Genomic DNA, 27,128 nt, shown 5'->3' on the forward strand with positions numbered 1-27,128 from the left:
CCTGGTGTGCATGCAGGGAATGGGAGTCATTAGGAATCCAGAGGAATTAGCGGGGAATAAAAGGCCAGGAGGCCAGGAAGGGTGGAGTCCAGCTCCATGTTGGTGGTGGTTGAAGCTATCTTTGTGTTATGGCCACAACAGGGGTTCCCTTGCATCAATCTTCTTATCTGTGAGGGGGACATAGAGGTGCATTTGTTTGGATTAGATTTGACTATAAGCCACAGATATCCCAAAGTTATAGTGGCTTAAACATGGCAGACACACACACACACACACAAACTACACAGACACACACACACACACACACACAAACATGGCAGACATTTCTTTTCCTTTCACATAGGTATAGGGGACCAGAGGTAGTGTGGCAGAATCCACAATCACCAGGCCCCTTCTATCTGGTCACTTCACCATCTGGTCTGTCAACCAACAGGTGGCTTCCACCTCAGGGCCCAAGAAGGTTGCTCATGCTGCAGCCGTTTTGTCATATTCCAGCCAGCAGGAAGGGGCAAAGAAGGCAACACTTCCCTGCTTTGATCCCACTGGTTAGAACTTGGTCTTAGTCACATGGCACTCTCTGCTGTACAGGAGGCTGGAGAATGCAGTTGTCCTCTGCGGAGACCAACTTAAAAGCTGAGGTTCTATTAATAATAAGAAAGGAAAATGATATTATTAATAGTTGATACTTGGAAGCTTCTGCCACACACATGGCAGGCACGAGTCCTTCTTTTTGGCCTCCATTGTATGAACTGCTTTCCTAGGCTCTCTAGCCATCCTGGTGTTCCTGAGAGTTCCCCAATTATTTCCCTAGTAGATTACTTGTTTCTTGCCTGTCATCGTGAGCCCTCATAGTGAATGGCATAGGGGACAAGATCAGAAATGCATGATCAACAATAACGGTGAGCATTTATTGAGCACGTACTGCATGCCAGGCCATGTTATAACCTTACTTCAGCCTCCTGAGTAGCTGGGATTACAGGCATGCGCCACCACGCCTGGCTAACTTTGTATTTTTAATAGAGACGGGGTTTCTCCATGTTGGTCAGGCTGGTCTCGAACTCCCAACCTCAGGTGATCCGCTTGCTTCGGCCTCCCAAAGTGCTGGGATTACAGGCGTGAGAGCCACCGTGCCCGGCCGGGCCTGGTTCATTTTAAAATTGTTGTCTTAATCTTAGTTGCTTAAGAACACTGAGTTGTTACTGCTTGCTATTCTGTGTGTTGGCTGGTGGTTCCTCTGTGGGCTTCCCCTGGGCTCGTGCATGCGGCTGCTTCTGGCTTTCAGCTGTGCTGGCTGGGCTAAGGTGGCCTCATTCATGGTGACATGGGATTCAGATGGGATCCAGATAGCAGCTGATTGTTGGCCGGGGCATCTCTGTGCTGCATCTGGGCTCTCATCATCCAGAAGGTTAGACTGGCTTCTGTACGTGGTGTTTTCAGCACAGCATCCAGGAGCCCTAGGCCCAGATGTCCCATAAAGTCTCTTTCTCCCATTTATTCTATCTCAAAGCAAGTCAAACACCAGCCCAGGGCTTCCAGGAAACTGCTCCTCGCTCCTTGTTGGCCCACAGACTTCATTTGTACTCACTAGCAGAGGGATAAGATTACTCTTTGACTCATCCGGCCCTCCAAGACAGGGCAGGGAATGGGGTCACTTCCCTAAGGCACCTGGGTTGCCTGGGGAAGGGGGCAAGTGCAGGGAGAGGGAGGTTACAGAGGGACACAATAGACAATAGGACCATCACCACCCACTGTTCATGTTCGGTGGAATTTCTTTCCAGGCATTTTACAAATATACGCAAGAGATCTTCCTGTCTGCCACACTTATACTGAAAACCTTTTTCTGGAAGCCTCTTGGGACTGTGCCCTAATTGTGCCTAGATCCTGGGCACAATCATACAATGATGTTTTTCCTTTTCCTGGGAGCAGGTGGGAATGACCTGCTTTAAAGCAAGATTAAAACTTGCTTTAAAAACTAGAACAAAACATAGGTGAGTTTCTAAAAAAAAAGCCTTTAAAAATAATAATTCAATTTTTTTTCAAATTTACAGAAAGTTGCAAGAATAGTACAATAAACTCTCAATACCCTAATTATCAACATTTTGCTACACGTGATTTATCCTTCTTTCTCTCCATGTGTACCATTTTTTCGGAACCATTTGAGAGTCAGTTACAGACATAATGCCTTTTTACCCTAAATTCTTCAGTGTGTATTTCTTAAGAACAAAGACATTCTCTTACAGGACATCTGTATAGTTTTTAAAATCAGAAAATGTCACATTGGTGCAATGCTATAATTTAACTTCTTTTCTTTCTTTCTTTTTTTTTTTTTTTTGAGATGGAGTTTCGCTCTTGTTGCCCAGGCTAGAGTGCAATGGCATGATCTTGGCTCACCGCTACCTCTGCCTCCCAGGTTAAAGCAATTCTCCTGCCTCGGCCTTCCGAGTAGCTGGGACTACAGGCACACGCCACCACACCCACCTAATTTTTGTATTTTTTGTTTTAGTAGAGATGGGGTTCACCATGTTGGCCAGGATGGTCTCGATCTCCTGACCTCGTCATCTGCCTGCCTCAGCCTCCCAAAGCAGTGGGATTACAGGTGTGAGCCACTGCGCCTGGCCTATAATTTAATTTCTATCGTTCAGATTCAAATCTGGTTATTTATCCCAATTAGGAACTGAGACCCTTTTTTTTTTCTCTGAGTCTGCTTGCAAGGGACATCTCTTATTCTTAAACTAGTGACTATCAATGTCATTGCACCCCTTCTAAGGAGGTAAAATGTCCTTCTGCCCAAAGAGAAGAAAGTCAATAACACATAAAACCTGTTTAAAGAATCTGTGCTTAGAAATCCTCCTCGTAGGCCAGGCGCGGTGGCTCACGCCTGTAATCCCAGCACTTTGGGAGGCCGAGGCAGGTGGATCACCTGAGGTCAGGAGTTCAAGACTAGCCTGGGCAACATGGTGAAACCCCGTCTCTACTAAAAATACAAAAATTGGCTGGGCACGGTGGCGCATGCCTATAATCCTGGCTACTCGGGAGGCTGAGGCAGGAGAATCACTTGAGCCCAGGAGGCAGAGGTTGCAGAGGGCTGAGACTGCGCCACTGCACTCCAGCTTGCGCGACACAGCGAGACTCTGTCTAAAAAAAAAAGAAAAGAAAAAGAAATCCTCCTCATCCTCATAGGCTCTGTACAGTTACAGCAATGGTTCTCAGTTGGGGGTGATTTTGACTCTCAGGGGACATTAGGCAATGTCTGGAGAAATTTTTGGTTGTCACAACTGGCGGTGGTGATTTACTGGCATCTAGTGGGTAGAAGCCACGGATGCTGCTAAACATCCTACAGAGGACGGTTCCCCCGCTGCCTGACAACAAAGAATGACCCAGTCCAGGATGTCAATGGGGCCAAGGTTAGAAATCCTGACCTGTAAGTAAACTGAAGAGGCATGCCTTTTTCTGTTGCAATGGAGCTCCCGTGGATCTACAATTCACCCCAGCAATTCCATTTCCCCCCACCTATGTCACAAAATCCCACCTCTGTAGGCACAGGGAGGTCCAGCCAAGTGTGTTTAGGATCGCTGGAAACTGGAACCAACCTGCATGCCCATTAGGAGGAGACAGATCAAGCACGTAGTCACGCTGCGCTGTGTTGCTTCCCTCCGCTTCTTTTGCTCCTGGGTAAATAGGGCGGGGGAGGTGAGATTGGAAGGATGCCAGGAATCTTGGGCCCAGCTGCTGCTTTATGACTTAGGGATATAACTGCTTCTGACTCATGCGTGCTTGGCTCTTTGTGATTATGTGCTGAGACACGTCAGCGGGAGGCTGCCCCGGAATGTCTCCCCATGCGAATCGAGGGTGGGGCCTCTGCTGAGTCACCTCTGGCTCCTAGAAGCCTGGCTCGGGGTCAGCTCATTTTAAAAGCGGCTGCCTTTTCTTCTTTTCTCTTCTCTTCTCTTTTTTTTTTTTTCTCTCTCTCTTTCATTCACATTATAGCTTGAGTCAGAACTTCATTCCTTTTTAAGGCTGAAGGACCACATTTTGCTTGTTTGTTCATGCGATCGATGATGATGGGCACTTAGGTTGTTTCCACTTTTTAGCTATCGTAAATACTGTTGCTAATGAATATGGGTGTACAAATATTTCTTCAAGATCTTGCTTTCAATTCTTTTGGGTATATACCCAGAAGTGGAACTGCTGCATCATATGGTAATTTCTGTGTTTAATTTGTTGAAGAACTGCCATACTGTTTTCCAGGTTGGCTGTTCCATTTTTAAATTTTATTTATTTATTTATTTATTGTTTATTTGTTTATTTTTTTGAGACGGAGTTTTGCTCTTGTTGTCCAGGCTGGAGTGCAGTGGCGTGATCTTGGCTTACTGCAACCTCCGCCTCCCAGGTTCAAGCCATTCTCCTGCCTCAGGTACCCAAGTAGCTGGGATTACAGGTGTGCGCCACCATGCCCAGCTAATTTTTGTATTCTAGTAGAGAAAAGGTTTCACCATGTTGGCCAGGCTGGTCTTGAACTCTTGACCTCAAGTGATCCACCTGCCTCAGCCTCCCAAAGTGCTAGGATTATAGGCGTGAGCCACCACGTCCGGCCTGGCTGTTCCATTTTATATTCCAACAGTGCACAAGGGTTCCAATTTCTCTACATCATCACCAACACTTATTATTATTATTATTATTTTGGAGATGGAGTTTTGCTTTGTCACCCAGGCTGGAGTGCGGTGGCGCTATCTCAGTTCACTGCAACCTCCGCCTCCCAGGTTCAAGCAAATCTCCTGCCTCAGCCACCCAAGTAGCTGGGACTACAGGCGAGTGCCACCACGCCCGGCTGATTTTTTGTATTTTTAGCAGAGGTGGGGTTTCACCTTGTTGGCCAGGCTGGTCTTGAACTCCTGACCTCAGGTGATCTGCCCACCTTGGCCTCCCAAAGTGCTGGGATTACAGGCAGGAGCCACCAAGCCTGGCCTGTTTTGTAGTTTTCATTGTACAAGTTTTTCACTGTTTGGATTAATTCCTAAGGATTTTCTTCTTTTTGATATTATTGTAAATGAAATTGTTTTTATAATTTTTGTTTCAGATCACTCACTGTCAGTGTAGAGAAAAGTAACTGATTTTTGTGTGCTGACTTTGTATCTTGCTACTTTGCTGCATTCATTTATTAATTCTAACAGTTTTTTCTTAGTTTGTGAAATCTTTAGGGTTTCTACATATAAGATCATATCATTGGAGAGCAGAGATCATTTTACTTCTTCCTTTCCGTTTGGATGCCTTTGATTTCTTTTTCTTTTCTTTTTTGAGATGGAGTCTCACTGTTTCGCCCAGGCTGGAGTGCAGTGGCTCGATCTCGGCTCACTGCAAGCTCCACCTCCCGGGTTCACGCCATTCTCCTGCCTCAGCCTCTCGAGTAGCTGGGACTACGCCACCGCGCCCAGCTAATTTTTTTGTATTTTTAGTAGAGACGGGGTTTCACCGTATTAGCCAGGATGGTCTCGATCTCCTGACCTCATGATCCACCCGCCTCGGCCTCCCAAAGTGCTGGGATTACAGGTGTGAGCCACCGCGCCCGGCCTGATTTCTTTTTCATTCCTAATTGCTCTGGCTAGAACTACCAGTACTATGTTGACTGGCTATAACTACCAGTACTATGTTGACTAGAAGTCAACATAGGGTTTTTTTTTTGAGACAGGGTCTCACTCTGTCACCCAGGCTGGAGTGCAGTGGTGCGATCTCAGCTCACTGCAACCTCCACCTCCCGGGTTCAAGCGATCCACCCAGCCTCCCAAGTAGCTGGGACAACAGGCACCTGCCGCCACACTTGGTTAATTTTTTTTTGTAGAGATGAGGTTTCGCCATGTTGCCCAGGCTGGTCTTGAACTCTTGAGCTCAAGTGGTCTGCCCACCTTGGCCTCCCAAAGTGCTGGGATTACAGGCATGTGCCACCGTGTCCAGCCTTGGGCAGCCATTTTGGACCATAAGATGAAAACTGTCAGTTGTCTTCAACAAGAAAAAGAGCACAAGATAGCAAAAGACTGGGTTCCTGACACCATAAAGCAACTATGCAGCTCTGGATCACTTTCATTCAGATTAATATGAGAGAGGAAAACAAACTACTTTTTGACTAGGAGGCAGTTGTTATTTGAACCTTTCTTACAGCATGGAGCCTGTATCCCACCATTGTAGTTTGTCTAATGAATAAATGGATGATTGAATAACCAAAGAAGCAGTCAGATCCAGGCCCCCATACAGATTCATGCACAAAGACTCTGCCTTAGCCTAGGTGGGAGCAACGTCCAGGTGCAGTAGAAATATTCATGGCTGGAGGCTAGTTCTTTCTGACACAGGGTCTCGCTCTGTTGCCCAGGCTGGAGTGCAGTGGTGTGATCACGGCTCACTGCTGCCTTGACCTCTTGGGCTCCAGCAGTCCTCTCACCTCAGCCTCCTGAGTAGCTGGAACTACAAATGTGTGCCACCACAGCTGGAGATATATATATGTATTTTTTATAGAGACATGGTCTCACTATGTTGCCCAGGCTGATCTCAAACTCCAGGATTCAAGTGATCTGCCCACCTTGGTCTCCAAAAGTGCTAGGATTGCAGGCGTGTACCACCGTGCCTGGCTGATTTTTTTTCTGTATTTTTTTTAACGACAAGGTCTCACTCTACCAGGCTGGTCTCGAACTCTTAGGCTCAAGTGATTTGCCCACCTTGGCCTTCCAAAGTGCTGGGATTACAGGTGTAAGCCACCGTGCCTGGCCCAGAGGAGCTAGTACTACTAGTTCTAAATCTGGCCTTTCCACTAGCTAGCTGTGTGCCCCTGAGCCACCCATGTGCCCTCTCTGGGTCTCACATTTCTCAGTTGTAAACCCGGCTTAGCAAATCTTTAAATCTATGCAATTTAAAGATTATTTTTGCTCTTTTGCAATTGCATTTCTAGGAATCCATTCCCAGGGAAATTCTCACCACATAGCACATGAACACAGGTGCCAGGATGCAGCTGCGCCTTCCTTTGTGGAGCAAAAACTTGGAAATATCCTTAAAAGTGATTAAGCAAATCAGAGTATGATCTGTGCTCTGGAGTGCAAGACCGCGGGCTATGGCTTTCTGGATTCTCTGGTGACACCTGCTGGCACAAAGGGATACTGCAGCCCAGCTTGGTTACGTATTGGGAATTTCTAGAATAAGAGAGGTTCGGGGCAATTGTGTGAGGGTGGTTTGGGAAGGCACAGAGCAGGGAGAGATTTGGAAGGAAGGTCAAGGCAAGGAGGTGGCCTGGGTGTGGAGGTTGCAAGCATAGACTTGGGTTCAAATTCCAGCTTCACTACTTACTAGCTGGGTGAGCCTGGGTGGATTTGGGACTTTCTCTGAGCCTCACTTTCTTCTTCTGTAAAATAAGGATTCTGGGCCAGGTGTGGTGGCTCATGCCTTTAATCCCAGAACTTTGGGAGGCTGAGGCGGGCAGATCACAAGGTCAAGAGTTCGAGACCAGCCTGGCCAACATGGTGAAACCCCATCTCTACTAAGAATACAAAAATTAGCTGGGTGTGGTGGCGTGTGCCTGTAATCCCAGCTACTCGGGAGGCTGAGGCAAGAGAATCACTTGAACCTGGGAGGCAGAGGTTGCAGTGAGCTGAGATCACGCCACTGCACTCTAGCCTGGGAGACAGAGCAAGACTCCATCTCAAAAAAAATAAAATAAAATAAGGATCCTAAGGCCCGTGTTACAGATTATTGGTGAGGGCTGGGTGAAAGAATTAATTTATTTAATAATTTATTGAAACAACATTTCAATAAAGATGTCAGTGACTGACAATCTCATCTAGGTGCCAGGGATACAGCAGGGGATGAGGCCTGGGTCCTGCCCTCCTGGAGCTTACAGTCTAGTGCAGAGAACACAACAAACCAATAAGCATGCATGTGATATAATTTCAGGTATTATTTTTATTTATTTATTTATTTTTGAGACAGAGTCTCAGTTTGTCACCCAGGTTGGAGTGCACTGGTGCCATCTCAGTCACTGCAGCCTCCACCTCCTGGGTTCCAGTGATTCTCATGCCTTGGCCTGCCAAGTAGCTGGGACTACAGGTACACACCACCATGTCGGCTAACTTTTGTATTTTAGTAGTCAGCTGATTTTTGTATTTTAGTAGAGATGGGGTTTTTCCATGTCGCCCAGGCTAGTCTCGAACTCCTGGCCTCAAGTAATTTACCCACCTCGGCCTCCCAGTGGCGGGATTACAGGCGTGAACCACCGTATCCAGCCTAATTTCAGGTATTTATGACACTACAAGTGAAAATAAAGCAGGAGGCGTGCTGGTGTGGGTGTAGGCATTGTTACAAGTGGGGTGTGTGAGGAGGGCATCTCTGAGGAGGCTTGAGCAGAGCCAGAGGAGCCGTGTCGTGTGTGTGTATGGAATGCATGAGAAATGCTAGTGGAAGAGCCTCACACATAGGAAAGGGCCAATAAATGGTGGGTCATCATCTTATTACACACAGCAGAGGGAACGAAAGGAAGAGGGATTGGACTCCGTTTCCCAGGGTCTGCGGCAGTCACAGAGAGTGACAGAAGATTCCCTGGGCTGGCAGGTGGAGCAGCAGCCCTGCTCATGGTGTTGGGGGTGGGGAGCCCTGGACCTGAGGAGACCCAGCTCTGGGTGGCCTTGGGTGAGCCACTCTCTGGGCCTCAGTTTCCTCATTTGGAAAACAGGGCCGATAATGCCCACCTTGTGAAACTGGGGGGTGTCACAGGCTGAATGATGACCTTCAAATAATTATGTTGAGATTCTAACCCCCAGTACCTCAGAATGTTACTGTATTTGGAAATAAGGCCTTTAAAGGGGTAATTAAGTGGCCAGGCACAGTGGCTCACGCCTGTAATCCCAGCACTTTGGGAGGTGGAGGTGGGCAGATTACTTGAGGTCAGGAATTCGAGACCAGCCTGGCCAACATGGTGAAACCCTATCTCTATGAAAAATACAAAAATTAGCTGGGCATGGTGGTGAACATCTGTAATCCTAGCTACCCGGGAGGCTGAGGCAGGAGAATTGCTGGAACCCGGGAGGCGGGAGTTGCAGTGAGCCGAGATCCCGCCACTGCACCCCAGCCTGGGTCACAGAGTGAAGCTCCCTCTTGAAAAAAAAAATGGTAATTAAGTAAAAATGAGGTCATTAGGGTGGACCCTAATCCAATATAATCGTTGTCTTCATAGGAAGAGGAAATTTGGACACAAACAGAGGGAGGGCCATGTGAGCCCAGAGCAAGAAGGCGGCCATCTACAAGCCCCGCAGCGAGGCTGCGGGAGAAGCCAGCCCCGCTCACACCTTGACAACAATCTCTGTTGTTTAAACCACACAGTCTGCAGTCCTCTATTACGGTGAGCCCTGCCAACTGAGATGGGGTTGACGTGGGAATACAGCTGGGCACACAGGAGGCCCTCAGTGGAGGCTGGTTTCTTTGGCCCAGTGCCACATGGAGCCCGTCCACTGGCTGAGCTGGGGGCCTGATTGTGGCCACTCAACGTCTCTGTAAAGCTCAGGGTCTGCCTTGAGATCCTGCACTTACTACGGAGTGGCCCTGCCTTGGGGACCCATCTCACCTCACTTCTGCCCTCCTTTCTGGTTCATGACTCAGCCATCCACTAACCTCCCGTGGTAGCACTGTGGCCACTCTGTAAACGACAGCACCACTGGTGTCTCACTGGGGGCCAGTCTGGAAGAGGGAGACCACCCTAGGCATTTCAGACAGAAGGGATGGAATACAGGCATTGCTTACACAGAGGACGGACGAGCCGAGATGCAGAAAGGCCAGGTGAAGCATTGGCCACAGCTGGAGGCGCTCCACCCAGGCCAGCGGGACAGAAGGAAGCTGGGTCCGAGAAGCCAGGGCTGGAGCCACAGTGGGGGCTGCCTGGTAGGAGTTGACCAGGGAGGGAGGGTCTGTCGGGCGGGGGCGGGGGCTCTTTGCCTTCCGATCCAAGCTCCGCCCTCTGCAGCTCTGCTCTGTGTATCCCAGAGCTGACCCTGCGGCGCCTTTCCCAGGCTCGCGTCCGGTGAGTTCCTATTGGCCAACCGGAGGCCCCGGTCGGGGAGCGCCCCGGGACAGGCCCCTGTGCCTCCAGCTTTGCGGAGTGACGCAGGCCCTGGGCTACAGCAACCTTACCAGCCCCTCCAGCTTAGAGGTGGCAGTGGCTCTCTGCGGCTGCGATTTCTTTCTCGGAGCGTCCTCCCCATCCCGTTCGGCCTCTGCCTCCACCGTCGTCTCTGTAACCCGTTCCCTGTGGGAGAGTCCCTGTTGCGGCGTTCAGGGGTTTCGGTTTTCTGGCCGAGCAGTGATTAACGCGAGGGAAGGCGCTGACGGCAAGGTGGCAGGTGACCAGCCCAGCAGGCCGCCCAGCCCTTCCCTTCCTACAGACAGAAGCACTGAGGCCTGCGGAGGGGACAGGCAGGTGGGCGTGGGGGATCGGGGGCAGCCCTGGAGTCAGACAGGCCTTGTTTTGTCCCAGGAAGAAAATTCCAACACAGACCACAACACCTATGGACCTGGAAAACATTGTGCTCAGTGAAAGAAGCCAGACACAGAAGGACAATGTTGTATGAGGTACCTGGGATGGGCAGATTCTGAGAGATGGAAAATAGAATAGAGATTACCTGGAGAGAGGGGGGAATTGTTGAATGAGGACAGAGTTTGTGTTGGGGATGATGGAAAAGTTTTGGATACAGAGTTATGACGAGTATACAGCATTGTGAATTTTTTTTCTTTTCTTTTCTTTTGTGACAAGGTCTTACTCTGTTGCCCAGGCTGGACTGCAGTGGTGCAATCCTAGCTCACTGCAGCTTCGACTTCCCGTGCTCAAGTGATTTTCCCACCTCAGCCTCCCGAGTAGCTGGGACTACAGGTGCGTGCCATCACGCCTGGCTGATTTTTCTTGTATTTTTTTGTAGAGATGGGGGTATCGCTATGTTGCCCAGGCTGGTCTTGAACACTTGGGCTCAAGTAATTCTCCCGCCTTGGCCTCCCAAAGTGCTGGGATTACAGGTGTGAGCCACTGTGCCTAGTGTGAATGCATTTAATGCCACTGAATTGTACACTTAATAATGGAGAAAAATATAAATATTCTGTTAAATATTTTACCACAATAAAAAAATGTGTGACAGTTGTCAGAATCAAGATGGTGTCACTAATGTTTTTTGTTTTGTTTTGGTTTTTTTTAGTTAGAGTCTTGCTCTGTTGCCCAGGCTGGAGTGCAGTGGTGCGATCTCGGCTCACCGCAAGCTCCGCCTCCCAGCTTCCCACCATTCTCCTGCCTCAGCCTCTCCGAGTAGCTGGGACTGCAGGCACCCGCCACCACGCGCAGCTAATTTTTTGCATTTTTAGTAAAGACGGGGTTTCATCGTGGTCTCGATCTCCTGACCTCATAATCTGCCCTCCTCGGCCTCCCAAAGTGCTGGGATTACAAACGTGAGCCACCGCGCCTGGCCTGGTGTCACTAATGTTAAGAAAACCTTCACAAATAGAGGAAGACCATGAAGAGAGGGGTCTCATGCTTATATGCCTGATAAAGAAAGACTTTAAGAACTACAACCCTTGGCGGGGTGCAGTGGCTCATGTTTGTAATCCCAGCACTTTGGGAAGCTGAGGCAGGTGGAATACCTGGGGTCATGAGTTCGAGACCAGCCTGGCCAAAATGGTGTAACACTGTCTCTATTAAAAATACAAAAAAAATTAGCCAGGCGTGGTGGCGGGCGCCTGTAATCCCAGCTACTCGGGAGACTGAGTCAGGAGAATCGCTTGAACCTGGGAGGTGAAGGTTGCAGTGAGCAGAGATAGCACCACTGCATTCCAGCCTGGGCGACAGAGTGAGACTCTGTCTCAAAAAATTAAAAAAAAAAAAAAAAAAAAAAAAGAAGCCGGGTGTGGTGGCTCACGCCTGTAATCCCAGCACTTTGGGAGGCCGAGGTGGATGGATCACCTGAGGTCGAGAGTTTGAGACCAGCCTGACCAACATGGAGAAACCCGGCCTCTACTAAAAATACAAAATTAGCCAGGTGTGGTGGTGCATGCCTGTAATCCCAGCTACTCGGGAGGCTGAGACAGGAGAATCGCTTGAACCCGGGAGACGGAGGTTGCAATGAGCTGATAGTGTCATTGCACTCCAGCCCGGGCAACAAGAGCAGAACTCTGTCTCAAAAAAGAAAATATTTATTTTTAGAGACAAGGTCTTGCTCTGTCACCCAGGCTGGAGTGCAGTCATAGCTCACTGGAGCCTTGAACTCCTGGGCTCAAGCAGTCCTCCTGCCTCACCTCCCAAGTATCTGAGACTACAGGCAGGCACCACTATGTCCAGTTAATTTTTAAATTTTTTCGTAGAGATGGGGTCTCACTATGTTGCACAGGCTGGTCAGTCTAGAAAATTTTAAATTAAATATGTAACTCACATTAACAGTTCACTTTATTTATTTATTTATTTATTTATTGACACAGGGTCTCGCTCTGTTGTCCAAGCTGGAGTACAGTGGCACAATTTCGGCTCACGGCAACTGCTGCCTCCCAGGTTCAAGCGATTCCCCTGTCTCCGCCTCCCGAGTAGCTGGGATTACAGGCGCCCACCACCACGCCCGGCTAATTTTTGTATTTTTAGTAGAGACAGGGTTTCACCATGTTGGCCAGGCTGGTCTTGAACTCCTGGCCTCGTGATCCACCCGCCTTGGCCTCTCAAAGTGCTGGGATTACAGGCATGAGCCACCATGCCCAACCGCAGACATCTTTTTGTTTTTTTTTTTTTCTTTGGAGATGGCGTCTCGCTCTGTTGCCCAGGAGGGAGTGCAGTGGCATGATACCTGCTCACTGCAGCCTCGAACTCCTGGATTCAGGCGATCCTCCCACCTCAGCCTCCTGAGTAGCTGGGACTACAGATGTGCAACACCACGCCTGGCTAATTAAAAAGGTGACAGAGAGACCCTGTCTCAAAAAGCAAACAAACAAAAAATGACACATGTGCGTGTGTGTGTGTGTGTCTGTGGAGAGAGAGAGAGAGAGAAAAAGAAGGAGAATATGATACATCAAATGTAGTAAAATGAAAACATTTTGGAAATATTTGAAGTATTTCTAACTTTTCTCTAAGTCTGAAAGTATTTCAAAATTTAAAAAAAAATCATTTAAAAGGTGAATAGTGCCAGGTGTGTTGGTGCACGCTTGAAATCCCAGCACTTTGGGAGGCCAAGGCAGGTAGATCACCTGAGGTCAGGAGTTCGAGACCAGCCTGGCCAACATGGAGAAACTCCATGTCTACTAAAAATACAAAAATTAGCCAGGCATGGTGGTGGGCACTTGTAGTCCCAGTTATTCGGGAGGCTGAGGCACGAGAATTGCTTGAATCTAGGAGGTGGAGGTTGCAGTGAGCTGAGATTGCGCCACTGCACTCCAGTCTGGGCGACAGAGCAAGACTCTGTCTCAAAAAAAAAAAAAGGTGAATAGTACCAAGCGGTGGTGGAAGATATGGGATATAAAACCCTTGGGCACAGCTGGTGTGAGTGGAGACGGGACAGCCTTTCTGTAGAGCACCTGGTACTTAGTCAAATTAGTCCCCCCATCCCCTACAACCTACTCCCAAGCCAAAGTCCCAGAGACATCCTTGCACCAGCCCTAGAGGGTGCAAGGAGGTGGCAGCTCACCTTATCTGTGGTGGGGCAAGTTGGGGGTCACTTGGGTGTCTACCCCAGGGACTGGGCGGCTGAGACTGGGGACTGCTCATAGAAAGGACCGTGGATGAGCCACAGCTACAAAACCCTTCACACAAGTGTTCATGCCACAAAGTAGCCACATGTGTTTTGCAGGGACACATTCCAGCAAAAAGACACAAAGTGACAGAATGGCTGCCTTTGAGTGGGGGTGAGAAGAGGTGGATGGCAGGTACCAGAAGAGAAGGGAATAAATATATGAAGAAATACGACCCCCTCGGGCAGTGCCTGGCACAGCATAAATGCCCAGGAAAAAGAGGCCCAGTTGCTCACGTTCCCGGCGACAGGGCCGGGACCAGCGCCAGCTTCTTGGTGAAGGAGGCCACCCTTTCCTCTTGAGGGGTCTGAGTACACATGTCAGCACCCGGTGGGCACCCAGCACCCAGCTGACCAGGGGCCTTCACCTCTGTGGGGGTTACCGGCCTGGCCCTGAGAACTGGATGAAAGCTGGAATAATTCTTTCTGTAATAAAGCAAACGCGACCACGTTCAACCTTTCCCTTCATTTCAGAGGCTTCCCGCACCTGATGCCTCCCACAGCCTCAGGCTGAGTCCCCAGGTGCTCCAGTGGGGGTGGCAAAGCTGAGCACTGAGTTGGTTTCCATAGTTTTCATCATTAAAATGTTTAAATGACTAGGCCGGGCACAGTGGCTTCTCAGCATTTTGGGAAGCCGAGGTAGGCAGATCGCTTGAGCCCATGAGTTTGAGACCAGCCTGGGAAACATGGCAAAATCCTGTCTCTACAAAATGCAAAAAAATTAGCCAGGTGTGGTGGTGTGTGCCTGTAGTCCCAGCTACTTGGGAGGCTGAAATGTGAGGATTGCTTGAGCCTGGGGAGGCTGAGATTGCAGTGAGCCGTGATTGTGCCACTGCACTCTAGCCTGGGTGACAGAGTGACAGACCCTGTCTCCAAAAAAAAAAAAAAAAAAAAAAAAAATTAGCCTGGCATGGTGGTGCGTGCCTGTGGTCCCAGCTACTTGGGAGGCAGAGGAGGGAAGGGCACCTGAGTCTGGGGGTGTTGAGGTTGCAGTGAGCTGTGATGGTGCCGATGTACTTGAGCCTGGGCTACAGAGATCTTATCTAAAGAAAAGCCTAAATGAATGTGTGGTGAGGAGCAGGCTTGAGTTATTTTCATGATGAGCTCCTCAGGATAGATTCTCAAAAGTGGCATTGGTGGGGCTCTACCTCTGTTTATTCATTAATCTGTTTTATTTTTATATTTATTTATTTATTTCATTTATTTTATTGAGATGGAGCTTCACTCTGTCACCCAGGCTGGAGTGCAGTGGCACGATCTCGGTTCACTGCAACATCCCTCTCCCAGGTTCAAGCAATTCTCCTACCTCAGCCTCACAAGTAACTGGGATTACAGGCGTGCGCCACCACATTCAGCTAATTTTTAGTAGAGACGGAGTTTCACCATGTTGGCCAGGCTGGTCTTGAACTTCTGACCTCAAGTGATCCACCCGCCTTGGCCTTCCAAAGTGCTGGGATTACAGGTGGCAGTCACCATGGCTGGCTTGTTTTATTTTTAACATTTAATTGGGTAAGCTGCAGATACCCCTCAAGATGTCAGTGTGCATGTCAAGATGTCAGTGTGCACGTCATTAACTAGAGTCAAATATTTGTTTCTCTGTCTGTAAAGCTTACATTTGGTGAACTGCACCTTTAGGTGTACTTTTGATTATTATTATTATTTTTTTGAGATGGAGTTTTGCTCTGTCACCAAGGCTGAGTCTAGTGTTGCGATCTCTGCTCACTGCAACCTCTGCCTCCAGGGTTCAAGCGATTCTTCTGCCTCAGCCTCCTGAGCAGTTGGGATTACAGGCGCCCGCCACTGCACCAGGCTAATTTTTGTATTTTTAGTAGAGATGGGGTTTCAGCATGTTGGCCAGGCTGGTCTTGAGCTCCTGACCTCAAGTGATTCACCCGCCCCAGCCTCCCAAAGTGCTGGGATTACAGGGGTGAGCCACTGCGCCCAGCCACTTTTGATTACTTTTGACAAATGCATCCACCTGCACTGCCCAAACTCCCTCCAAGATGTTAAACATGCAGTGGGTTGAATTGTGTCCCCCAAGAAGATATGTTCAAGTCCTAACCCCTGGGACCTGTGAATGTGACCTTATTTGGAAATAGGGGCTTGCAGATGTAACCCAACTTAAGATGAGATCATTTTGTATTGGGGGGGGGCTCTAAATCCAATGACTGGTGTTTATATAAGAGAAAGGAGAGGGAGATTTGGAGGTGAATACACACAGAAGGAAGAAGGCACTGGAAGAAGGCCGTTGGAAGATGAAGGCAGAGATTGGGGTGAGGCAGCTAGAGCCAAGGAACATGGTGGATGGCGGGCAAGCACCAAGGAAGAGGCAAGGAGGGATTCTTCCCCAGAGCCTCCAGAGGGAGCAGGACCCTGGTTTCAGGGGAGAATAAATTTCTGTTGTTTTGGGTTTGTGGTATCTTATCATGGCGGCCTTAGGAAACTCACACGAAACACACACCATCACCCCAGCGAGCACCCTTGTCCCCTCCCCAGTTGTGCTCTCCCCCAACTGGCAACCACCGTGCTGGTATTTTCCTCATGGGTGAGTTCTGCCTGTTCTAGAGCTCTAAACAGATGGGATCACACAGGAAGTTCTTGGCATCTGGCATCTTTCACTCAAACAAGATTTCAGAGATTGTTGCAGCTATCAGTGCTGGCACGCCTATAATTAAAGTCCATTTACTTGAAGAGGAAGTAAATTTTGAATTTGAGGAGGGGAGTAGGCAGTAAGCTTTCTTTTTTTTTTTTTTTTGAGACCGAGTTTCACTCTTTTTGCCCAGGCTGGAGTGCAATGGTGCGATCTCGGCTCACTGCAACCTCCGCCTCCCGGGTTCAAGCGATTCTCCTGCCTCAGCCTCCCAAGTAGCTGGGATTATAGGCATGCACCACCACACCGGGCTAATTTTTGTATTTTTAGTATTTTTGTATTTTGTATTTTTAGTAGAGACGGGGGTTTCACCATGTTGGTCAGGCTGGTCTCGAACTCCTGACCTCAGGTGATCTGCCCGCCTGGGCCTCCCAGAATGCTGGGATTACAGGCGTGAGCCACCGCGCCCGGCCTGTAAGCTTTCTCTTTAAAGCTGGGCTTGAGGCCCCCTCTCCCGGGGGTCTCTGGCCCTCAGGAACCCCAACCTGAAGCTGTTTCCCAGTTCAGAGGTTGCAGAGATCGGAGGTGGGGCTCCCCTGCCACCTTGTGGCCATTCTAGGCAGCGCAACCCATGATGCCTGTGGCGGGGCGTGGGGGTGGGGTGGGGTGGGTTGGGGAAGGTGGGTTGGGCAAATGTGTATTTTCCTGGTTTGGGCCCTCAAGTCACTGAGCACCTACTCAGCACCTGCATGATTCCACCGTATGTGTGTGTGGACAGAGATGACCAAGATTGGGCAGACCCTAGAGGGGTTCCCAGGAGAGGGAGACTACACAACACTAACTCCAGTAGGGTGGATGGAGTGAGGCCCAGAGGCCTGAAGTTCAGCTGGAGCCTGGAGGAGGGGAGAGTAACGGACTTGGGCATTCAGGGAACGTTTCCCTGGGCATCTCGACAGCTGGGGATGGAAAGGAAGACTGTTACAGGCAGGGGAACAGCACAACCAAGGTGTGGAAGCAGGACCGGGCAACATTCTGGACCCAACCAATCATAAGGTCATATGTGTCCATGGCAAACATTTTTTTTTTTTTTTTCTTTTTAGAGACAAGGTCTTGCTCCGTCACCCAGGCTGGAGTGCAGTGACACAGTCATGGCTCACTGCAGCCTTGACCTCTCGGGCCCAAGAGATCCTCCTGCCTCAATCTCCTGAATGTCTGGGACTGCAGATGCGCACCACCATACCTGGCTAATTTTGGATTTTTTTTGTATAGACGGGGGTCTCGCTATGTTGACCGGCTTGTCTTGAACTCCTGGCCTCAAGTGATCCTCCTGCTTTGGCCTCTCAAAGTGCTGGGATTATAGGCGTGAGCCACCACACTAGGCCCCATGGTGAATTGAGTTTTTTTTTTTTTGAGACAGGGTCTTGTTCTGTTGCCCAGGCTGGAGTGCAGTGGCGCAATCTTGGCTCACTGCAGCCTCTGCTCCCCTTCCTGGGCTCAAGTGATTCTCCTGCCTCAGCCTCCTGAGTAGCTGGGATTACAGTGTCGTGCCACTGCGCCTGGCTAATTTTTGTATTTTTAGTAGAGATGGGGTTTCACCATTGTTGGCCAGGCCGGTCTTGAACTCCTGACCTCAAATGATCCACCCGCCTCGGCCTCCCAAAGTGCTGGGATTACAGGCGTGAGCCACCGCGCCTGGCTGGCTTAAGTCTTAAGCAGCAGCTTCCACTTTTGTGTTCTGGGGGAGGCCAGCAGCTGTGTAAGAAGTCTGTGCTGGTTGCAAAAAGTGCAAGGTTTAAAAAAAAAAAGACTGCTGAGGAAACCACATGGAAAGGCCGTGAGGCAAGAGAGGCCAGGAGGAGAGGCTACTTGAAGGGACAGCTTGCAGCATGTGCAGAGGCCACATGGGGAGAAAGAAACGGCCAGAGGGAGCACTGAGGAATGAACTAAGGCAGCAGACACATGGTCCAGCCAGCCATCCGCCACTCGGGCCAGCCGTGAGGTGCCACACGTGGAGCACAGAAGCCACTGTGGACGCTTGGAGCAGAGACGAGCCGTCCCCTCATGCTCTGTCCTAATTCCTCACCTACAGGATCGTGAGCAAATATATTGGTGGTTATTTTAAGCCCTTAAAAAACAGAATTACTGGCCGGGCGTGGTGGCTCACGCCTGTAATCCCAACACTTTGGGAGGCCGAGGTGGGTGGATCACTTGAGGTCAGGAGTTCAAGACTAGCCTGGCCTACATGGCAAAACCCTGTCTCTACTAAAAATACAAAATTTTTTTATTTTGTATTTTTAGGGCGTGGTGGCACACACCTGTAATCCAGCTATTTGGGAGGCTAAGGCATGAGGGCTGCTTGAACCTGGGAAGTGGAATTTGCAGTGAGCTGAGATCTGAGATCATGCCACTGCACTCCAGCCTGGGCAGCAAAGTGAGACTCTGTTTTGAAAAAAAAAAAAAAAAAAAAAGGAATTACTATATAATCCAGTAACCCCACCACTGGGTATATATCCCATGGAAATGAATCTAGTGTGTTGAAGAAATATCTGTGCTTGCACATATCCCATGGAAATGAATCTAGTATGTTGAAGAAATATCTGCGCTTGCACATATCCCATGGAAATGAATCTAGTATGTTGAAGAAATATCTGCGCTTGCACGGTTATTGCAGCATTATTCACTAAGTTTTGAGGTGCAGTGTTACATGGTGGCAGCCAGAACCCCCGGCCCTGGGCTACTACTGTTGCTGGTTTCTTATGACCCTTCCAGCATGAGCCTCTGCATCCTCAAATACATGAAGCTGGGCGCGGTGGCGCACGTCTGCAGTCCCAGCTACTCAGGAGGCTGAGGTGGGAGGATCGCCAGACCCAGGAATTTGTGTGCTATGATCTCCCTCTGAACAGCCACTGCAGTCCAGCCTGGGCGATACAGTGAGACCCTGTTTCTAAACAGATAAACAAACCAAAAAGAATACGTGAGTACTTTCCACTCCTCCCCTCATTTATGTGGGGTTCGCACACCACACATCCGGCCTGCTCTTGGCTTTTATTTTTTTTCCAATTAATGATAGATCTTGGAGATGGTTCTAGATGTGTACTGTTCAATATAGTAGTCGCTAGTCCAGGAGGTGATTTAAATTTATTTTAAAAAATTAAATTTTTATGTATTTTTTAAAAGTAGAGCACTCCTCCTGCCTCAGCCTCCCAAGTAGCTGGGACTACAGGCACACACCACCATGCCCGGCTAATTTTTTTTTTTTTTTTTTTTAAGATGGAGTCTCACTCTGTTGCCCAGGCTGGAGTGCAGTGGTGTGATCTCGGCTCACTGCAACCTCTGCTGCCCGGGTTCAAGTGATTCTCCTGCCTCAGCCTCCTGAGTAGCTTGGATTATAGGCACCTGCCACTGTGCCTGGCTAATTTTTGTGGGTTTTTTTTTTTAGTAGAGATGGGGTTTCACCATCTTGGCCAGGCTGGTCTTGAACTCCTGACCTCATGATCCACCCGCCTTGGCCTCCCAAAGTGCTGGGATTACAGGTGTGAGCCACTGCACCCAGCCTTAATTTTAAATACAATTCAATAAAATTAAAAATTCAGTTCCTCAAGTACACTAGCCACATTTCAGGAATTCAATAGACACACATGGCTGATAGCTGCCGTATGATACAACCCAGATAGTGAACATGTCCATCATTCTAGAAGGTTCTCTCGGACAGTGCTGGTCTAAGTCCTCTCCCATGGAGCTACCTCATTCTTCTTAGTGTTCTTTGGTAATGACAGCCACTGACGTTACCTCACAAGCTTTTGCTATTGCAAAGCATTTGCTGTTGTCCATTTGTCTTTAAGCAAGTGTGAGTGTCTTGGTGGCATAAATGCCTTGCATCTCTGGGTCCAGTGACATTTCCCATTTTGTTTTTTTCTTTTTTTTAATATTTTGTTTTATTTATTATTTTTTAAATTATACTTTAAGTTTTAGGGTACATGTGCACAACGTGCAGGTTAGTTACATATGTATACATGTGCCATGTTGGTGTGCTGCACCCAGTAATTCGTCATTTAATATTAGGTATATCTCCAAATGCTATCCCTACCCCCTTCCCCCACCCCACAACAGGCCCCGGTGTGTGATGTTCCCCTTCCTGTGTCCATGTGTTCTCATTGTTTAATTTCCACCTATGAGTGAGAATATGCCGTGTTTGGTTTTTTTGTCCTTGCGATAGTTTGCTGAGAATGATGGTTTCCAGCTTCATCCATGTCACTACAAAGGACATGAACTCTCATTTTTTATGGCTGCGACATTTCCCATTTTGATGGGCATGGCCAGATTAGAACTGGAGGTTACACCACTTCGCACAAAGACTGAAGCTGTAAGAGTGCCTGTTTTTCCACACCATCAACACTGCGTGTCATTCACATTTTAAAAACGTTTTAGCTAATGGCAAAGGTTTTCAAGACAAACGTGACTTTACCAGGCCCCTGCCCTGCCTGTTGCCTCTCAAGTCACAATGCCAGTGGACATCTTTCTCTGTCCACAGGTGAAGATCCATCTTTTGTTTGTTAGAAATGAGAGGCTGGGCGTGGTGGCTCATGCCTGTAATCCCAGCACTTTGGAAGGCTGAGGCGGGTGGATCAGGAGGTCAGGAGATCGAGACCACGGTGAAACTCCGTCTCTACTAAAAATACAAAAAATTAGCTGGGCGCAGTGGCGGGCGCCTGTAGTCCCAGCTACTTGGGAGGCTGAGGCAGAATGGCGTGAACCAGGAAGGCGGAGCTTGCAGTGAGCCGAGATCGCGCCACTGCACTCCAGCCTGGGCGACAGAGCGAGACTCCGTCTCAAAAAAAAAAAAAGGGAGCTTACTGTATTGCCCAGGCTGGTCTTGAACTCCTGGGCTCAAGGGATCCTCCTGCCTCGGCCTCCCAAAGTGCTGGGATTACAGGTGTGAACCACTGCGCCTGGCCCACGTTGGCCTTTTTTTTCAAATTGTGGTAAAATACGCAGAACATAAAACTTACCATATTAACCATTTTAAGTGCACAGTTTGGTGCCATTAAGGACATTCACGCTGTTGGGTAATCGTCACCACCATCCATCTCCAGAACTCTTTCCATCTTCCCAAAGATGGAACTCTATATCCATTAAACAAGAACTTCCTCCTACCTCAGCTCCTGGCAACCACTGTTCTATTTTCTGTCTTTATGAATCTGACTACTCAAGGCACTTCATGTAAGTGGCATCATGCAGTATTTGTCCTTTTGTGACTGGCTTATTTCACTTAGCACAATATCCTTAAGGTTCGTCCGTGTTGTAGCCTGTGTCCGAATCTCCTTACTTTTTAAGGCTAAATAACATTCTATTGTACAGACACACCACATTTTGTCCATTCATCCATCGATGGACACGGGTTGCTTCCACCTTTTTTTTTTTTTTTTTAAGTCAGCGTCTTGCTCTGTCACCTAGGCTGGAGTGCAGTGGTGCGATCTTGGCTCACTGCAACCTCTACCTCCCGGGTTCAAGTGATTCTCCTGTCTCAGCCTCCCAAGTAGCAGGGATTACAGGTGCCCACCACCACACCCGGCTAATTGCTTCCACCTTTTGGCTATTGTGAAGAAGGCTGCTATGAACGTGAGTGTACAAATATCTCTTCAAGATCTTGCTTTCAATTTGTTTGGATATACACCCAGAAATAAAATTGCTGGGTCATTTGGTAATTCTATTTTTAATTTTTTGAGGAACAGCCATACCGTTTCCCACAGTAGCTACACAAGCATTCCAATTTCTACACATCCTTCCCAACGCAGCAGCCAGCCTAATGGGCGTAAGGTGGTATCTCATTGTGTTTTATTCCTTTTATTTTTAGTTGACACATAATTGTACATGTTCATGGGTTACAGAATGATATTTCAATACATGTATACAATGTGTAATAATCAAATCTGGGTAATTAGGATATCCATTACCTCAAGCATTTATCATTTCTTTGTGTCGGGAACATTCAAAATCCTCTCTTCTCATTGTGTTTTGTTTGTTTGTTTTTTAGATGGAGTCTCACTTTGTTGCCCAGGCTGGGGTGCAGTGGCGTGATCTTGGCTTGCTGCAACCTCCACCTCCCAGGTTCAAGTGATTCTCCTGCCTCAGCCTCCCAAGTAGCTGGGACTATACGCACATACCACCACGCCCAGCTAATTTTTGTATTTTTAGTAGAGACGGGGTTTCACCATGTCAGCCAGGCTGGTCTCCAACTCTTCACCTCAGGTGATCCACCAAAGTGTTGGGCCTCATTGCAGTTTTGGTTTGTATTTCCTTAATGGTTAGTGATGTTGAGTATCTTATCATGTGATTATTAGCCATTCACAGTTTTCTCTGGAGAAATGTTTATTCAAGTCCTTTGCCCATTTTTAATTGAGTTGTTTTTATTGCTGTTGAGTTGTAAAAGTTCTTTATGTATTCTGGATATGAACCCCTTATCAGATATATGATTTGCAAATATTTTCTCCCATTCCATGTTTCCATGTTCCATTTTTTTTTTTTTTTTTTGGAGGCAGAGTCTTGCTTTGTCACCCAGGTTGGAGTGCAGAGGCACAATTTCGGCTCACTGCAACCTCCGCCTCCCAGGTTCAAGTGATTCTCATGTCTCAGCCTCCTGAATAGCTGGGATTACAGATGCATGCCACCATGCCTGGCCATTTTTTAAAAATTTTTAGTAGAGATGGGGTTTCACCATGTTGGCCAGGCTGGTCTCAGACTCCTGACCTCAAGTAATCCACCCACCTCGGCCTCCCAAAGTGCTAGGATTGCAGGCATGAGCCGCTGTGCCTGGCCAGCCCCCACTATTTCTATGACACAAATTCCTGCTACTCTCCGTCATCACCACAACTACGTGCTCCTACCTCAGGGCCTTTGCACTTGCTGTTCCCTTTGTGTGGTCCAAGGTCCCCCAGATACCTGCTTCACCACATTCAGGTTTTTGCTTAAATGTCACCTCAGTGAGGTCTTCCCTGACTACTCTAACATAAAGTTAAAATCAACTCCCCCAGCTTGGGCAATATAATGAGACCTGATCTCTACAAAACATTAAAAAATCAGCTGGGCGTGGTGGCATGCCCCTGTGGTCCCAGCTACTTGGGAGGTTGAGGTGGGAGGATCACCTGAGCCCAAGAAGCAGAGGCTGCAGTGAGCAGAGATCGTGCCACTGCACTCCAGCAGTGAGACCCTGTCTCAAAAAACAAACAAACAAAAAACCCCAGAAAACAAAAAATCAAATCTCCCAGAACTCCTGCTCTGCTCCCCTGCTGTATTTTCCTCCATAGTGCTGACCAGAATCTAACACAATCTATACTTTAATCATTGATCTTGTTTAGTGCTTGTCTTCCCCCAGGAGAATTTCAGCTCCACGAGAACAGGAATTCCTTGTCTTGTCCATGAATGTGTCTTTAGGGCCGGAATTACAGCATGTGCCAAGAACATTCGATAAATGTGAAGGTTGAGCACTGTTTTCTGTTCGTTGGACACTCTGGTTCCTCTCGGCAGCCTGCTGATGCCCTGTGTGCATCTATCACATCCATGGCACCGGCCTTTCCTGATCCCAGAGCAAGGGCGCCCAGCGGATCTTCACGCTAGTGAATGGCTCCTGCAGTCCCAGAACCTGCCACCTGGGGGCAGTATATACTCAGGCAAGTTTCACTACCAGTCCTGAGCACCTCCCGTCTCCAAAATCCTGGATCTCAGAACCTCGGAGCCTGGCAGCCCTTGGGGATCTATCTCTGCCAGCCCCATTTGGCAGATGGGGAAACTGAGGCCTCAGAGAGGAGGCATGATGGGGAAAATCTCAAACATTGGAATCAGGGAATCTGGCTTTTAAGTCTGGCTCTTGTACCCATTCACAAGGGTACAAGGGGGATTTGGAGGGGGAAGTAGGAAGTTCTAATCCTCTTCGGGCCTTGGTTTCCCCATCTGCCTGCTTTGTGGGGTGAAAGGGACATCTGATTAACTCTAATGTGTCGGGGAAGGCCAGCAGTGAGGGGTAACAGCAAGCCCAGAATCCCAGATAGAATATTATCACCCCATTTTATATACCAGGGACTGAGGCCCAGAGGGGACACCAGACACGGCCGGAGAGCCACAGCATGGAAGGCACAGGGCAGCATGAAAGGCCATCCCCCTGCCCCACGCCCACTAGAGACACCCCCCCATTCATGTTCTGATGGTTCACCTTTCCGCCATATTTTCCCACCTGCTGGCTGATTTCTAAGCCCTTTTGCAGAACACTCTCTGTCAAAGCAGCCACGTGGATCTCCCCTTAGCAAGTCGCCTCAGTTTTCTCCTCTTGAAAATGGGATAGGGAAAAGCTGCAGAGATGGGGAGGAGGAATTGTGAAAAGCAGTTTGGGGGCAGAGGAGGACGTGTGTCCCAGGTAGGAAAGTGCCTGTTCCCTCCCCGCCCCCGCCTGGCTCCTGCCCACCACCATGTGGCCACGTGGGCCCAGCCCACAGCTTCAGGTTTTAAAAGAGGAGCTGGAAATTTGAATTTTGATGTGAAATCTCCTGATTTTTAAATGTTGGCAATAAATTCACTTAAACACACACACATCAAGCAAAACGCTATGGGGTCAAACTGAACACATCTGTGGTCTCGATTTGGCCACTGGCTGCCAGTTTGAGATCCTTTCCGGCTCTAGGTTCTGAGGGCAGGTGACTGGGAGAGGTGGCGCCAGGGGGATCCTGGTTTCCTGTGCCCACACAGCCACTCACGTACTCTGGGCCTCTGGGCCGTGGTGGTTCAAGCTCCCACCATCCCCACTTCTTGGGGAAAGGCTGAACAGTACTGGGGTGGGGGTGGGGGAGCAGCAGGCGGGGCCTGTTGAGCAAGAGCCTTGTAAAAACAAGGGCTTACGTCATCCTAGCTTGCAGCTTCCCTGCAGGACACCTGGGTCGGCACCGGGGTGGGACCTGCTCTGAGAAGGGATGGGTCATCCCCAGCAGGGGGTGGAGGGTGGGGAAGGGTGGCAAGCATGTTCCACCCCAGAGGCCAGAGGGCCTAGACCCCTGCTGGGGCTGAGTCTGGTCTTTGGGGGCTGGCCTGCAAGGTCCGAGTAACACCTTAACGCACTGTGTGACCCCAGGTCTACCCTTCTCTGGGCCTCAGTTCTTCTATCCAGAAGATGGGACTCACATTGCCAGGCCTGTTATGACAAACCCAAGAGGGAAAGTCGGACTGCAAAGATTTTATTCCTTCTCATCCTTTCATGTGACCTGGAGCAGACACACTTAGCTCTTCTGGGCCTCAGTTTCCTCATCTATAAAGTGGAGATAATGATAAGACTGTGGCCTGGCGCAGTGGCTCATACCTGTAATCTCAGCACTTTGGGAGGCTGAGGCAAGAGGGCCACTTGAGGCCAGGCGTTCGAGAAAAGCCTGAGCAACAGAGTGAGACATATCCATCTCTACAAAACATTGAAAAATATGAAAAAAGAAGAAGAAAAAAGACCTGCCTCCTACAAATTATCAGTAGGATTAAATGAGTTAATACATGCAAAGAGCTTGGAATGTGGTTCAGAGAAGGTGGAAGTTTGGCCTAAGAACACACAGCAAATCCTCCAATTAGCTTCAGTTCCCCCAAATCTCCCTGTATCTCTTCAGAATCCAGAAGGGGAACGTGGGCGAGTGCTGTGGTTCAGAGAGGGGAGCCATTTTGCCTAAGGTCACACAGCCCAGCTAACGAGGAACCTCTCCTTCTTCTCAGCCTCCTCCATTTATTCACTCACCATTCATCGAGCACCTTCTATGTACCAGGCTCTGTTCTAGGCACCAGGGACACAGTAGAAGGCCGTGGGGACAGAAAGCAAGACGGGCAGGCAAGATAATTCTGACTATAATGAGAACGGTGACGGAAATGAAGCAGGGGTGTGAGAGGAGTGACTGAGGGCCTAGACTTCCCATGGGAAGGTCAGGGAGGGTTTCCTGGAGGAGGCAGCTTTTGGGCTGAGACCTGAGGAGCTGCCTTGGGCAGAGGTGGGGTGACAGTGTTCTTGGTGCACAGGGAACAGCAAATGCATTCCTTCACTGGTAAATGTTGAGCGTGCTGTGCTCAGGAGTCCCTCGTGGGCCAGCCCTCCCCAAGTGGCAGCCTGCAGGGAGACTGAGGTAGACAGCTAGGATAATGGTGGCTGGCGATAGGGAAGGAAATCACTAGCAGGTGGGACAGGGAGGGCCTCTCAGAAGCCGTGGCCTCTAGCTCAGCCCTGAGTGTCCCATTTTGCAGTGAGGAAGGGCTGGTCGGGTGGCCCTGGGGAAGCTGCCGCACCCCTCTGGGCCTTGATCCCTCCCCAGCCCAGAGGCTGCTGGGAAGACCCAGAAAGCCAGCAGGCTGGGCCAGTGTTTTATCCCCTCCCTCCCTGCCTCCTACCCACCAAGGGTGCCCAGAGATGTCATTTCTCCAGCTCTTGGGGGCGGAGGTCACCCCAGCTCAGCAGATAACACCGAAGGTTGAGCAATGCCCGCCTGCCCGCTGGGGCCAGGGCTGGGGTCAGTGGGCTGGGGGTCAGCCCCGGGTAGGCTGGGAGCTCCTGCCTAGGTGGCCTGGGCTAGGAGTGGCAGAGAGGTGGGCCCAGGGAGCTGCCCCAATGGCCTAGGAATGGGTCCGGGAGGGCAAAGGGCCCTCTAACCTGAGCCTACCCAGCAGAGGCGGGCAAGTGGTCAGAAGGCCTTGGGCCTGTGTTCAAGTCCAGGCAGGCCGTTGTCGCTTTCCCATCTGTGAAATGGCAGCAACAAAAGCAT

General features: G+C 49.2%; 2 long non-coding RNA genes across 2 annotated transcripts; one reads left to right on the forward strand and one right to left on the reverse strand.

Moving 5' to 3' along the window:
- Positions 1-310: 310 nt before the first annotated feature.
- On the reverse strand, positions 311-3,794 carry LOC107969919 (uncharacterized). The gene is made up of 2 exons (XR_001712084.4): positions 3,591-3,794; positions 311-641 (listed from the first exon to the last, which is right to left on the reverse strand). It is a non-coding gene; the product is annotated as an uncharacterized LOC107969919 (long non-coding RNA).
- Positions 3,795-10,060: 6,266 nt separating this feature from the next.
- LOC107970054 (uncharacterized) lies at positions 10,061-11,163 on the forward strand. The gene is made up of 3 exons (XR_001712289.3): positions 10,061-10,364; positions 10,499-10,593; positions 10,775-11,163. It is a non-coding gene; the product is annotated as an uncharacterized LOC107970054 (long non-coding RNA).
- The last annotated feature ends 15,965 nt before the right edge of the window (positions 11,164-27,128 follow it).

Source organism: Pan troglodytes, chromosome 21 (assembly GCF_028858775.2).
Source record: "Pan troglodytes isolate AG18354 chromosome 21, NHGRI_mPanTro3-v2.0_pri, whole genome shotgun sequence".
NCBI classification, from domain to species: Eukaryota; Metazoa; Chordata; class Mammalia; order Primates; family Hominidae; genus Pan; species Pan troglodytes.